This window comes from Hevea brasiliensis, chromosome 7 (genome assembly GCF_030052815.1).
Source record: "Hevea brasiliensis isolate MT/VB/25A 57/8 chromosome 7, ASM3005281v1, whole genome shotgun sequence".
Lineage (NCBI taxonomy): Eukaryota > Viridiplantae > Streptophyta > Magnoliopsida > Malpighiales > Euphorbiaceae > Hevea > Hevea brasiliensis.
The window spans coordinates 15,894,129-15,906,031 of record NC_079499.1 but is presented as its reverse complement, the minus strand read 5'-3'; the positions used below and the strand labels follow the sequence as shown (position 1 = coordinate 15,906,031).

Below are 11,903 nucleotides of genomic sequence, written 5' to 3'. Positions count from 1 at the left end.
ACAGTTGTCCGGATCTGTGAATTTCCGGCCAGACAGACCAACTACCGGAAAAGTCTCCGAATTGGATCGAGGTTTTGGCTACCCCACCATTGTCAGGCATCCCGAGCGCGTTCCCGAAGTCGGAATCGGCAAAGGTAAACCCGAACCTTGCTTTTTCGTAATTTTCTAGTGCTTAAATAGGATTAAAAATCCATAAAATATTCGTGGTAGCTTAGAAAATTATGATTCTTTTTGCAATAGCTTAGTAATATTTCTAAGGACAGTGGGCGTAGTTTTATAATTTTTAGAGCTTATTTGAGCGCTTTTTGTAAAAATGATAAATTATAAGGACTAAATTGAAATTTTACATATTGTGATGAATGATTGTTTTGATGGGCCAACGAGGGGCTGTGTTATGTGATTGTGTTGTGGATATATGGATTGTGGATATAGAAGTGTGTTTTGAGCCCTTTGCAGTTGGGTAGGTCCTAGGTATAGGAAGATTCTCACGATTTTCTGCACGACTTAGGACGTAATTGGTCTTTTTCTTTATTTGTATTGAGTCGATTGTATTAAATAAATGTAATATGATTGTCAGTGAGCTGGATGACCTTCTTCCTCCGCCCACCGCCACAGAATTTGTCGTCAAGTCCGTGAGTAGAATATTAATTTTAATTGTAATTTCGATATTATTATATGTTCAAGCATGCCCATGCATCACTTATATGCATATATTTATGTAGTTAAACTCTAGGCACGATTTATGTTGCATTCATAATCATGATGTGCCATGGATGTTGTTGTGGTAATTTGGAGCGGTGTGCGTGCGTTGGCGTGCGTGTGATGTGGTGTGGACTATGGATAGGGCCGGGGTAGTCACGGCTTGAGTAATTGGGACCCGATCCTTCGAGGGGTAGTCACGGCTTGAGTAATTCATGGGACCCTCGATTTGGTTATTAAGTGGAAGTCCGAGCTTGAGTAATTCGGCACCGTGTTGGATTTAAGAGAGTGTATAGGATCGGCTCCCATATGTTATGATTGATACTACAGGTGTGTGAGTGCTCCAAATTACCTTTCTGATGCTATGATGTGAATTTATTGCTGATGTTGCACTTCATTCCACAGGTTGCATTAGTTTTAGATAGTTATAGAGATTATGGTTAAAATTGATATTTTACTCTCTGAGTCGAACGCTCACTCTTGTTCAAAAATTTTTACAGGCCACAGGAGGATATTTTGTTCTGGGTTAACCTGCCTTTTTACCTCGCAGGTTGTTTATCAATATTGTGTAATTTTAATTACTCCTAGAATTTCTGCATGTGTTAGCAGTAATTATTTGAAATTGGTCTGTAATATTATATTCATGTTGGACCTGTAAACTTAATATTTTAAGTCTGTTTGATGGATTGGATGAGGGAGCTGAGCTCCCATTTATTATTATGTTGATGAGTATGTGGAGGGTGAGCTGAGCTCCCCAATGGATTGTTTATTGTGTTTACAGGTCGGGTGAGTCGAAAACTCCCCGTTGGAAAGTCCATTTTATGGCCGGACTCTGTCCGTTTGTTTTCTTGATATTGTAACACCCCTGATTTTTATATATTATTATTGGGCTTCGTGTAGGTATCCTCAATTCGCGGAAATTCGACAGTTGTCCGGATCTGTGAATTTCCGGCCAGACAGACCAGCTACCGGAAAAGTCTCCGAATTGGATCGAGGTTTTGGCTACCCCACCATTGTCAAGCATCCCGAGCGCGTTCCCGAAGTCGGAATCGGCAAAGGTAAACCCGAACCTTGCTTTTTCGTAATTTTCTAGTGCTTAAATAGGATTAAAAATCCATAAAATATTCGTGGTAGCTTAGAAAATTACGATTCTTTTTGCAATAGCTTAGTAATATTTCTAAGGACCGCGGGGCAGAGTTTTATAATTTTTAGAGCTTATTTGAGCAGTTTTTGCAAAAATGATCAATTATAAGGACTAAATTGAAATTTTACATATTGTGATGAATGATTGATTTGATGGGCCCACGAGGGGCTGTGTGATGTGATTGAGTTGTGGATATATGGATTGTGGATATAGAAGTGTGTTTTGAGCCCTTTTGCAGGTTGGGTAGGTCCTAGGTATAGGGAAGATTCTGCCGGATTTTCGGCACGACTTAGGACGTAATTGGTCTTTTTCTTTATTTGTATTGAGTCAGATTGTATTAAATAAATGTAATATGATTGTCAGGTGAGCCGGGACAGCCTTCTTCCTCCGCCCAGCCGCCACAGTAATTTGTCGTCAAGTCTGTGAGTAGAATATTAATTTTAATTGTAATTTCGATATTATTATATGTTCAAGCATGCCCATGCATCACTTATATGCATATATTTATGTAGTTAAACTCTAGGCACGATTTATGTTGCATTCATAACTGTTGATGTGCCATGGATGTTGTTGTGGTAATTTGGAGCAGTGTGCGTGCATTGGCGTGCGTGTGATGTGGTGTGGACTATGGATAGGACGGGGTAGTCACGGCTTGAGTAATTCGCTGGGACTCGATCCTTCGAGGGGTAGTCACGGCTTGAGTAATTCGCTGGGACCCTCGATTTGGTTATTAAGTGGAAGTCCGAGCTTGAGTAATTCGGCACCAAAGTTGGATTTAAGAGAGTCAGATAGGGATCGGCTCCCATATGTTATGATTGATACTACAGGTGTGTGTGCTCAAAATTACCTTTATTATTCTTTGATGTTAATTTATTGCTGATGTTGCACCTCATTCCACAGGTTGCATTAGTTTTAGATAGTTATAGAGATTATGGTTAAAATTGATATTTTACTCTCTGAGTCGAACGCTCACTCCTGTTCAAAAATTTTTACAGGCCACAGGAGGATATTTTGTTCTGGGTTAACCTGTCTTTTTACCTCGCAGGTTGTTTATCAATATTGTGTAATTTTAATTACTCCTAGAATTTCCGCATGTGTTAGCAGTAATTATTTGAAATTGGTCTGTAATATTATATTCATGTTGGACCTGTAAACTTAATATTTTAAGTCTGTTTGATGGATTGGATGAGGGAGCTGAGCTCCCATTTATTATTATGTTGATGAGTATGTGGAGGGTGAGCTGAGCTCCCCAATGGATTGTTTATTGTGTTTACAGGTCGGGTGAGTCGAAAACTCCCCGTTGGAAAGTCCATTTTATGGCCGGACTCTGTCCGTTTGTTTTCTTGATATTGGGCCCAAATGGGCCTTAGAGTTGGGTTAATGAATAGTTAAGGCTTACTACGGGCCTCGGGGGCTTTAGGCTGGCCCAGGTCCTAGTGCCGGTCCGACCCATAGGTTGGGTCGTGACAGATTCGGCCGGTTCGATTCAGAATACAAAATTTTGAATTTTTACTCTGCCTCGGGACCGAAAACGAGGTCCAAAAATTTCAAAAAAATTTCAGAAAACTCAGAAAAATACGTAGACTCCAAATATATTTTTAGTTTTGCCACGTGGTCTTTAAATTAATTTTTAAAAATCATCAAAGTTTATATTTTCGGAAAATCGAACCCGATTTTTAAAATCTGAAAAATCTCAAAAAAATTCCAAAAATCTAATAAAATTAAAATACTAAAAATGCTCATAAAATTAAAAATTTTGGGGTGTTACAATGAAGTTCCCTAACTTTTACACTAGCTATTCCAGTATTGAACAAAATGAAAGATTGTAAATCTACACCCACAAATCCAAGTATACAGTAGAACCTAGGTCGGTATTTCTTCCTCTTGCAGATAGTGAGTAAGTAGAAGGTGGTTGTTGAATGTCCATGGACCCATCTATAACTTTCTTTAGGTTTATAAGGTGAAAGAACAGAAATAGTAATAGTTAAGGACCTATGACTTTAATATAAACTCCACATCCAGGTCCCCAGAGGTTAGCCATTATGTTCCTTATAGTTGAGAAGTTAATTTTCCTATCAATTACTTCCCACCAAACGGAACTATAGATGTTTTGCCTATTCTGATCCCTATGTAGGTTCAAGAAAAAGAGCATTTTCCTTGTCCTTAAGCAATAAGAGGTTAGCAAACTCTAGTTCCAGGATCACTACTAGAACCAAGATTTTTAAGAAATAATAGAGCACATCATCCTTGCTAATAGTGCAAGACATAAATAGGCAAAGACCAGATCACAAATAGATTCGAATTATATGTGTGTGTGTGTGTACACGTAAACGTTTGCTTCTTATTTTATAATAATTGGATTTTATCTTAATTAGTTGATAATTAAGATAACTACATATCTTCTAAATGGTAGAAAAATCAGAACCCTTACAAGTCTCTTACATTTATAAAAATTCTCAACTTACATTATTCTTCATTTATCCCTATTATAGTGGCAATCTAGTTGGCAATAGAGTTTTTAGAAACTCCCTTTCATAGTAATTGTTTATATCATCCGTCAATTCATCAAAATTGGCAAAAATCTTACTTTCCCTATAAAACATTTATCATCAATTGATTGAGCCTGTGCATATACTCCTGTTGTTAGGATTTCTCATTTTGTCATGTACTTTCTTAAGCTTGAGGTTTCATTTAAAGATGGAAATATGAAATCAATCAATCGTTTCCTCCTTACAACTTTCTTCATCTTTTATTTCACCACCATTTGATTTAGAACTCATATTCATGGTAAGTCTTGGTACTCTCATTTAGTTCAAAAAGTAAGATTTGACCAAACTTGTACCCCTAGTCTCTTGTCTTCTTTCTCAGGGTACTACCAAGAGCACTTGTTGAAAATATCGTCAAAATATGATCACCTTTCCTCTGAATTGCTTTGAACTCTCCATAATATCCATAAAGGTTCTTTTAGTAATTTCCATTGGAAATCTTTTTACTATTGGTGCTTTTTCTCATACACTCTTGCTTTTCACAATAGTTATGGTTTCTCACTCTATTTTGATATTTTGAAAAAGCATTTCTTTGTTGGCTCAACAAAATATTGAATTGAGACAAAAAAAATGAGTCTTAATAAGTCAACGATCTATTGCTCCCCAAATATACCGAAAAGGAAAAAAAGGGAATAAGTTGAGCTATTAGAATCCGTTTGAGATTAAATTTTAATTGGAAGGTATTTAGGAGTGAATATTATCCATGAATGTGTTGGAAAGAAGAATTTCAAAGAAGCTTTTGAGCCATGTGGAAGGCATGGCAACTGTCTTTCATTAGTTAAATACATCTTAAACAGTCATCTCTATCCGTGATACCCCATACACCTTGCAAACTATGAGAATGCCTCTCTCTATTTGAGTAGCTAGAAAAGCAAAGTTGAGCTTTTATATGGGGGACTCAAAGGGGATGAGGAAGGTATACCTAGTAAGCTGGGTTGCATATTCTTCATGGAAAATGATAGATTATAAAGTTGTTAGGAGCAAATATGCCCTTAAACTTGTTAGGAGCAAATAAGGCAATTTTGAACTTTTTGTTCAAATTACCCATCATTCTTTCAATTAAAAAATTCATATTATAAAGTTGTTAGGAGCAAATATGCCCTTAAACTTGTTAGGAGCAAATAAGGCAATTTTGAACTTTTTGTTCAAATTACCCATCATTCTTTCAATTAAAAAATTCATATTAATCCTACATTAACAAAATAGTATATTTTTAATAATAAAATATTATTTTCTTTAATTTTTAAATTTTAAAAATTATTTATTACTTTTAATTAAACTAAAAATTAAAAAAAAAAATTCCAAACAACAAGAACACCCGTAGATTCAAACCAAAATACCTGTATAATCAACCAAGAACACCTCCATAGATCTACAAAGCTTAAATAGAAATCCTAAAAATGCTGAAGAACAAATAACCATAAACACTGAAGAATAAGAACCTAGAAACTCTGAAGAACAAATCAAACATTCAACCAAACTTGAAGAACAAAAACCCAAAAATACAACAAATCAAACATTGAATTCTAGAAATCAAATCCAGAGCAAAAACATTCAAACCCAAGTTTGAAATCCCAAACAACAATTCACCACCATTATACTTCGAATCCCCCCACTCTGCTTCAAATCAACAAACACATAAACTCAAAATACCACTTGCCACTGCTGACTCGAAGAGACGAATTGTACAAGGGCAATAAGAATGATGGTTCCACCAGAAGTACCCAAAATACCCGATGCCACTGCCATTAGCTCCCTTTCTCTCACTTGTCAATGTCCCTTTCATCATCAGCTCCCCTCTACTAGCGCCATTCATAGAAGAAAAATATGGATTGTGAATTTGTTGGATCTAGAGAACAGGTGTTATGTTTTGTCAAAGAAGAAGGAGGAGAAGGAGAAGATATGGGATATGTTGTGGGTTTACGATTGAGAAATGGGCTATAAATTTTAGGTTTCATTTTCTTTTTATTTTTCTTAAAATAATAAATAATTTTAATATTTAATTATTAAAAATTAGTAAAATTATTATTTTATTTTTCTCAAAATTATTTGAACTCAAATAAACAATTGTGGGTTAACTTGTACTATGAATTTAAAATTTTCTTATTTGAATCTTGAACAAAAGTTAAAGTGAAATTTGAACTTCTTTACAATAAAAATCCCATGCCTCCTCTATTTCGCATTGCTTGCCAACATCAGATTTTATTCAATAAATAAATTATGTATTGAACTTGCCGATTAATCTGCTATTTCTCTTGATTTTGAAGGACCTTGCTTTGCCTAGCTCAATTTTTTGGTCAATCATTAATTTTTATTTTATTTCACATGCTCTATAGATAGTAGTCGATGCTCTTAACATATGAAATTTGAATTTCCACAGAATTTTTCGTGTATTCTTATGAAGTCTTCTAAGAGAGCCTCAAATAGTCGTCATAATTTCCCAACATTTTTTGGCTCGCAACCCACTAATAAAGTGGTCAATTTTTTCTAAGTTCACGGGACTATTAAATGCTACAACTTTACCCATGCATGCTGGTGCTCTTTGGTCTAATTCTATTAAAACTCTCTTCATAGCTAACTCTTTGAATGTGTGATATCTCACTTCATCTTCTGTCAACAATAAAACTAGAAATAATGATATTGTTTTTCAATATATATAGGGAGAACTTAAATATGAGTATGCAAGTGAGTGATATGTTTTCAGCCATTAAATTAAATTAGATTAGACTATATCAAAAATATTTTTATTAATTTATAAATTTAATATATATATATATATATATATATATAATTAAATAATAAATCATTACATTGGACCTTTATTTTATATTTATTAATATTATTATTTAATATTTACATATTTTTTTTAAAAAAATAAATGATTCCATATCCACTAAAGGCGTGAAAATAACTAACATACATGTAAGTGCCACCTCAAATCATACATCAATCCATCTTTGGATGATTTGCCATGGTTTCATTAACGAATGGCATGATTTCTCTCATTATTTGAAAAGATTATTTAAAAAAAAAGGGTGTTTTTGAGTTGTAACCACTATTTTATCATAATTTTTGGAATCACCAGATTGATGGTTGATTATCACTCATGGCCGCTCAATTTTATAAGTTATTTCATTAAAAGACTATTTTTTTTCCTTAAAACTCATTCAACTTCATATTGAGTATTGTTAAAATCAAAATGACTTGGCTATTGCAGGTTTTTATATTAACATGAGTTAATTTTTCTTTTATAGCCACTCAATTTTAAGTGTTTTTTCAATTTCGTCACTTAACTTTAATTTTCTTGATTTCTTAAAATTCAAAACTGTCTCAATTTCATTTTGAGTAAACCTAAATTCTCTATTACAGGTTTACAAATTACCACAAATGAAAAAAATATATATTTCTCTCTCCTCACATCTCTCCTAATTTCACATTTTTCAATTAAAATTTAATAAATTTTAAATATTTACATGAACAAATATACATATATATATATATATATATATATATATATATATATATATATATATATATATATATTAAGAAATATATAATTTACTAATTTGATTATTTTAATACTTTTTATAAAATTTAGATTTATTTGAAAAGTTTTAAATTTATATTTTTGCTATTTGTTTTTAATTTGAAAGAATAAATTAAAATAATTGTAACTTTCTGTAGAAAATATAATTATTTTAATTTATTCCTTCAAATTATAAGTAAATAGTATTGCATAAACACACTCAAATTCAATAATAAAAATTCAAATATAAAATTTTTAAAATAAATCTCAACATATATTAAAAATATTAAAATAATTAACTTAGTAAATTATATGTTTCTTAAATCTCTAGGATATTACATGATGTGGTTAGTGTGAAAATATTGTTGTTAGTGTAAATATTTAAAATTTAGTAGATTTTTATTAGAAAATGTGAAATTATCATAGAAGTGAAGAGAGAAATAATTTTTTGTTTTTAATTGGTGGTAACCTATAAATTTATGATTATAGTTAATAGAAAATTTATGTTTATTAATACTGAAATTGAAGGAGTTTTAAGTAAAAAAATTAAAATTGAGTGATGATACTGGAAAAATATATAAACTGAGAGTGAAAATTAATTTATCTTAACCTGAAAATCTGGAATAACCAATTTCAATAAAATGACTTATAAAATTAAATACTTCTGAATGATAATTACCCCCAATTTGATAAGTTGCGATGTTTTAAAAATTTAGTATTCCTATTTTATTTTGCATAATTTATAAAATTTCAATTATATTTTTTTCTTTTTAATTTTCATAAACTCTTTCTTATCCCTTATCTTCAGTAAAGAGTTTTTTTTGTAACATTTATATTTATTTTACTATAACTAACAAAAAAACAATATTAAACCATTCTATAAAAATCATACCATATGATATAATATGAGACTATACATTATTAAACCACCTTGTACTTCATCCAAACATTGTGTAAGAGTCAAACAAGGAAGAATTGGGTGGTTTATTCTACAAGGATCAAGAAGCCTTTAGAAGAGATGGAAGTTATCAACCAGCTGAGACCAATTCTATTAGAGGGAATTTCTAGAATGCATATGAAGGCAATAGCTACAATGCTATATACAGTAGAAGGGAGTGAGAGTGTTAGGCATGAAATTGAGGATTGTATTTCTTTCCAGCTATTTAGCTGAGGCGCAGTTAGAGTTTCAACTGCTGAGATGTGAGGGAATATTTGATATTTTATACAGTGGACCCGTTTAAGTACTATTTGAATAAAATTTTACTTTTTCTTCCTGCAGTCATCTTTTTTTCTGCTTTTTAGTAGGGTGAGATAATGGTGGGTAATAAAAAGAAAATTACCGGATTGCCATCCATTGGCAGACCTGTGCTTTTCTTGACTATTTTGTACGATGATGTTTTTGGGCCCCGTAATGCTATGGCTTTGGCATTTAAAAAAAAATTCTAATTTACAAGTATTTTATCTTAATTTTTGCTAAAAAAAAGTTAAATATTTAAGGTACATAAAAAAGAAATAAAGAAAAGAGAAGGCAAGAAAAGGTAACAGCACGTGTTGGACATTTTAAGCCATGCAAAGAAGAACAAGCCAACAAGGCCCTATAAAAATAGAAAATTAGTCAACGGAGTTAAAAAGTCAATGGCGTGATAGATTAAGCAACAGAACTCCAATCTCACGTTTCCACGTACAACAAAACCTAGAACTGGTCGATCGTTTTATAGGGAACCAAATTTACCCAAATGAAATCCAAAGGAAAACCAAATGGCAGCCTCTACAGCTGCCAATGTAGAAGAAGAAGAATACCACTGTCAGTATGCCATGCAACTTGCCAGTGCATCAGTACTACCCGTGGCCCTGAAGGCAGCAACAGATCTAGGCGTGCTTGAGATTATAGAGAAAGCTGGTCCCGGCGTCCTGCTTTCCTCTTCGCAAATTGCCTCCCAGCTTGCTGCCCCAACAGCCCATATGGCCCCCCTTTTGCTAGACCGTATCCTCCTCCTTCTCGCTAGCAATTCTATTCTCACTTCCTCTGTAACCTTCAGCACCCAAGATGGACAGCTTAATAGGTTATATGGTTTAGCACCTGTGGCCAAATACTTCATCAAGAACCAAGATGGGGGATGCTTGGCTCCCTTTCTAGCTACTATACAGGACAAAGCTGTCCTGGATACTTGGTAATATATACTGGTCTCTTTGTAGTTTTTAATACTATGGCTAATTCACTGTAATCTAACATGTAACAGGTACCACTTAAAAGATGCAGTTGTTGAAGGAAGTGGTACATTTGAAAAGGCACACGGGATGAGCCTTATGGAGTACAGGGGAAAAGATATGAAATTTTGTGAAAAATTCAAGGACTCCATGAGAGACTTTAACACTCTACTGATGCATAGAATTCTGGACATATAAAATGGTTTTCAAGGTCTAAAGTCCTTGGTGGACGTGGGAGGGGGAGACGGTTCTCTCCTTAACATGATCGTTTCCAAGTATCCTTCCATTAAGTGTACCAACTATGATTTGGCTTCAGTTATAGAAAAATCGCCCTATTATACAGGTATTTTATTTAGTTAATTGAGTTTTTTTGTAACTGGTTCGGCTTTGAGAGAGACTCAAACTCGAGAAGACCTTGAAATCCTAGATACGACTTAACCAGTAGCACTGAGCAAAATTTTATTGAAAGTAATCCTATTCTATTGTGTTAAATTGTTTGTTAATTAACAACCTGTTCAATTCCAAAAATAGTTTAATCAATTATACAAAGCTTACTGCAGGTATCGAGCATGTTGCGGGAGATATGTTCATGGGTGTTCCAAAAGGAGAAGCCATTTTCATTAAGGTTAGATCTCATATATGCAGAAAGATTTGTTTAATTAGTAGCTCTCTCTTATCTATAGGATGTCAAATCATTTAAGTGAAATGGCCTTATAATTTTGAATGAACAGTGGGTACTTCACATGTGGGATGATCAAGCCTGCTTAAAAGTGTTAAAGAATTGCTATGAAGCTTTGCCAAGTAATGGAAAAGTGATAGTAGTGGACTTGGTAGTTCCAGAAGCCACTGGAGCTAATACTGCAGATAAAAGCGTGCTACAGACATATTTGCTCTTTACAAACATGAATCCGAAGCGAAAGGATAGAACAGAGAGAGAATTCAAAACTCTGGCTAAAGAGGCAGGGTTTTCTCATGCTCAAGTTGCATCTCGTGCTTTTAGTTTTTCTTTTGTGGAGTTCCTCAAACACTTCTGATTAAGTCTCTTTTAATCTCTGCAATGTCTGCATCAACACCACCCCATAAAATTTAGCCTTGTTCTCAAGGTAGTAGTTCAAACACAAAAGAGGTAATTCAAGTAATAATTTGCCTAACAACTTCATTGTTTTATGTAAGGCTGAAAATATTTCGCAAACAAATTTGGGTATGATTGCAATTGAGTCCCTCCCATTCCCTTCATGGCACAAAATAGTCTTTTAACAAACCACCATCTGGAATTTCTGTTGTTAGCTTTTCCTCAGGTTTTTCCTTTAAGCTAGATTCACAGTTGAGCATCCAAATCACCTCATTGTCTATCCAGTCAAGTAGTTGAATAGACGAAGATAACTAAACTTGATTGGATATGAATTTTTGCAATTGCCTTCTCCCTTACAATGGCAAGAAAAATTTCAAAAATGAAATCCCAAATTATCCAAACAAAACGTTCCTGCCAAATAGAAAGTTTGGCACCACAACAATTATTAAAATTGTGAGGAATTTCAAGTATTGAAAATAAAATGGAAGCCCAGGCAAAATAAGAAAACAGACAAACTATCAAAGTGTATAACCCAAACCCGAAAGCCATTAAGGATGCAATACCAAGGGTAATCCTCCACAATTTAAATCGCAAATCATAGGAAAATTCCTCAATGTGTATACTTTCCTCAACAAGAATTTTAAAGAATCATAGCAACATATATCAATGCATCACTTATTTTTGAAAGATTTAAAGAAATCTGACCTT

The 11,903-nt window shown here is 33.5% G+C and overlaps 1 pseudogene; it reads left to right on the top strand.

The window, feature by feature from the left end:
• The first annotated feature begins 9,632 nt into the window (after positions 1-9,632).
• Positions 9,633-11,344, top strand: LOC110663185 (caffeic acid 3-O-methyltransferase-like; annotated as a pseudogene).
• Positions 11,345-11,903: the final 559 nt, after the last annotated feature.